This window comes from Oryx dammah, unplaced genomic scaffold (genome assembly GCF_014754425.2).
Source record: "Oryx dammah isolate SB20612 unplaced genomic scaffold, SCBI_Odam_1.1 HiC_scaffold_20, whole genome shotgun sequence".
Classification (NCBI taxonomy): Eukaryota; Metazoa; Chordata; class Mammalia; order Artiodactyla; family Bovidae; genus Oryx; species Oryx dammah.
In genome coordinates, this window is record NW_024070204.1 from 39,795,125 (window position 1) to 39,799,213 (window position 4,089).

Genomic DNA, 4,089 nt, shown 5'->3' on the forward strand with positions numbered 1-4,089 from the left:
CTAATGCATTCATACCACTTTAAAGAATAAGATACAGCTTTTCCACTTTGAGAAACCTTCTTAAAGATATGCTCACATAGTGTTTCCACTATATATAGGCACTTTTTCTTGGGTCAACACAGGCACCCCTCCACTTTATCACATCAGGACTTCCATTACATTCTGTGACTTTTCACATCTTTGCCCTCTCATTCAAAAGGGACACAAGACCACATCACAAACTTGTGCAACAATCCTGCTGCCCCACTGGTAAGTAACAAATTTTAACTTCTGTCATCTTCAGTGTTGATATATATTTATGTCCTTAAGCTCATCTTCCCTCCCTCTTCCTCAAAAGGGCAGGGGTAAAGAACCAACGTTCTAATTTGATGATGAACACAGTGATTTCTGAATATGTTCAGAGAATGAAGGAAGCAGGCGGGGTCTCTTCTACATCTCTAGAATGTGAATTTACCTCTGAATAAAGAGGCGGAGTCTAAAATCTGATTCCTGAGGGAAGGCAAACAAAGGATGGCATGACTCCCCCTCACAGGGGGTTGAAGGTAAGAAGTGTGTCTAGAGAATTCTTCCTCCCATGCCACATCTTCATAGTTTGGTGGTGCTTCTGGCTGATCTGGCAGAGTCAGTGTCAACCAGCTCATATGAACCGCCTGGATATTCTGGAGTTCCTGCTGCCAAAACCATTACTAATGGAATCATGCTAATCACTAACAACAGCTCAAGCATCAACTTGTTTTAGCACCAGGAATGTGAACAGACACAGCTAAAGAGTAGTCCCCTTTATGCTGTAGCAGTTCAGGATGGTTGGCATCATTGGCGGAATCCTAAGGATCTTCCCTTTCCAGCTGTTGGTGTTCCTGGAGGCGATGTGGTTCCCAGTCACGGTGGCCACCTCCAGCCCCACAGTCTTTGTTTTCCTGTTGGCCAGGTATGTCTGCATCTGGAAAACAGCCACTTTGGGATCAATCAGACGAGAGCAACAATTGTGTAGATTGGAATAGATTCTCCATTGCAGGATCCCTTTCCTTCAGTCTTGGCACTCAGTGAAATTGGACCAGAGGTGAAAAACTAACAGAGTGGGGTGGGAGAATAGGGAGGAGGCTCAGGAGGGAGGGGATATAGGCATACATATAGCTGGTTCATGCTGTTATACAGTAGAAACTAATACAACACCATAAAGCAATTATATTCCAATTAAAAATAAATAAAATGGAAAAAATTAATTAATTAAAAAACCCAACAGCCAACTATTTTCTCTTGAGCTTTCAATACAGAGGTCCTCACACAGTACTGAATAGTTGCACATTTCCCGATGAATGAGGCTACCAAAGGTTCAGATGGAAGCTGAAAGCTAAATGGAAATGCATGTTTTCCAGGCTGTAGTAGGCAGATGCTCGGCTCAGGCACAGGACCAGGTACTCCACCTGCAGGCAGCGGGGACTCTGGGTCTCCAGGCACAGATTGCACCCTGGCTCCGCAGCATCCAGCTTCCAGCCCCCAGCCGCACACTGAGGCCCTCGCAGCCGCTGTGTGGTGCCCTGGCGGGAGACCCCACAAGTTATGTGTTATCCCCTAATAAATTACTTTACGTTTACACGATTGAGGTATCCAATTTCTGGTCCTAAAAACCATAAAAAGAAATACAACAGTGACACCAGTCAACATTATATTTACTTACTGCAATCTGTTTAACAATCATAGTGGAATAAATCTAGATTTCCTTAATGTGTAAATATTCAAATTTTTCTTTTGTTTTCAGGATATTTTGAGAATGTTTGTTTTATATTTATTAGTTTTTTTTTTTTTAATGCTTATTTGTTTGCTTTCCTGGGGTCTTAGTTGCCAGACACAGGATCTTTGTTGTGTGTGTGGCCTGAGTAGTTGCCCCAAACCAGGGATGGAATCCATGTCCACTGCGTTGCAAGGTGAATTCTTAACCACTGGATCACCAAGGAAGTCCCTATATCAGGGTTTTTAGATGAGATCATAAGGATAAAAGATGAAAATTGTCTCTCAACACCTTATCTTGAAATTTTACATCTTTCCTTTCTCACACATCTTTCCACACAAATTAAATAAGCCATTCTAATAAAGATATTTAAATGTCTTTCATTTGCCTTAATATTTTATTTTATTTTATTTTTTAAATTTATTTATTTATTTATTTTTAATTTTTACTTTACAATTCTGTATTGGTTTTGGCATAGATTGACATGAATCCACCACAGGTGTACATGCGTTCCCAAACTGCCTTAATATTTTAAACACAGGGATCCTGGGGCAGGAGCAAGGAGCTGCTCAGACCCCTGATAGGCACTGAAGTAGCCCAGAGATTGAGCCATCCAGAGTGTGATATGATGAGGGGCTGAGCCTAGTGGCAGAGTGAACATGGACAAGTTGCAAGGACCCTGAAACTAAAGACCAAAGTGCAGTTCCTTAGCTAAACCAAGAAGGAAAATCATCAGAGAAACAAAGACTTCATGATTAATCTCTTTTCCTCATTTACTCACACTCCTTCCCTGAAAAGGGAAGAAGGAGAAAAAAAGGGAAGAAGGGAAACACGAGATAGTACAAGAGGAAGAAAATCAAAAAGTAGTGCTTGACTCTCAGAAAGTTCTAGCAGCTTCAGATCATGGAATTTTCCCCCCAAGTCTCAAGTCAACCCTTCCCTCTTCCCTCTTCTACCTGCCAATGCAGGAAACTCAGGTTCAATCCCTGGGTGGGGAAGATCCCCTGGAGGAGGAAATGGCAACCCAATCCAATATTCTTGTCTGGAAATCCAGACAAGAAGAGGCAGGATGGCTACAGTACATAGGATTGCGGACTTTACTTAGTGACTAAACAACATTTATGCCATATCCCTCAAATGCTACAAGGGTCTTGGTTTTAGGCTTAGAAAATATGACAGTGGTGCAAAGGCTCAGAGCTATCAGAGCAGGAGAATGCAGAGAAGAAAAGTAAGCTGGAAGAAAGAAAAAGGGAGAGGAAAGGAAATCAAAAAAAGGATTTTGGGGGTCAAAAAATCCTGTAGACTTTAGAGTCGAACCAAACTACGAGGCACGCTTTTGTCCACTAGAGTCACTGCCTCTAAAACCGACAGCCAACAAAATTCATCTGCAAAAGTCAAGTAAACAAAAACAATTTTTGTTTTCCCACAAATTTCCCACACAGTTTAGACTTGGGTTCCTGCCAGAAGATCCACTCTGTCCACCTTCTATGTCCTGTTTGTTTCACATCCATGCGAGTAGGGAGATGGTACTAACTAGGAAAGGGCTCAGATCCAGCACCTCAGTTGAGTGATCCCATCTCAGCCCATCCTCCCAGGGCTGGGCCTGACCCTTCCTCTTGCCTGCCTCAATTATTTGGCGAGGGTTAGGGGGAGTAGATGGGGTGTGACAGATTTCAGTAGTCCAGCCAGTTTCAGCCTTTGTTAACCTTCAGGCTGGATGTTTGGGGCTCCCTCCTTCCGGAAGAAAAGCACTGGGGCCTTTGCCACCCACTTACCACTAGAGGGCAGCAGCAATCCAGGCTCTACGGTGGTTGAGGCGTCAATACTGTGATTAACCCCTGACACAAATCCAAACGCTGTGGTTCAGGGGCAAACCTAGAACTTGCAATGGCCTAAAGTTACAGGCTCAATCCTGAGAGGATTAACCAATTAACCAAATTCAGCCACCAGGGAAGTGGTGTCACTTTCTCAAAAAATGAAAGTGAAAACATTTTGTTCCCCTCCCAACCTTTATTGACATATAATGAACATATATTTTGTAAGTTAGGGTATACAATGTATTAATTTAATATACTTATATACTGTGAAACAATTGCTATGGGAACATTAGTTAATACCTCGTCACATCGCATAATTACCATTTCTTTCCCTGATGAGAGCATTTAAGATCTACTCTCCAGGCACCTCTTAAGTTCACAGTGTGCCCTTTGACCTCTCTTCTTCTCCCCCACATCCCAGCCCTGGCAACTATCATTCTACTCTCTGTTTCTATGAGTTCAGCTTTTCTAGATCCCTCATGTAAGTGAGGCCATATAGTATTTGTCTTTCTCTGACATTTCACTTAGCATTATGCCTTGAAG

General features: G+C 42.5%; 1 pseudogene; it reads right to left on the reverse strand.

Annotated features, from left to right (window-relative positions):
* Positions 1-355: 355 nt before the first annotated feature.
* On the reverse strand, positions 356-1,699 carry LOC120879387 (annotated as a pseudogene).
* Between the last annotated feature and the right edge of the window lie 2,390 nt (positions 1,700-4,089).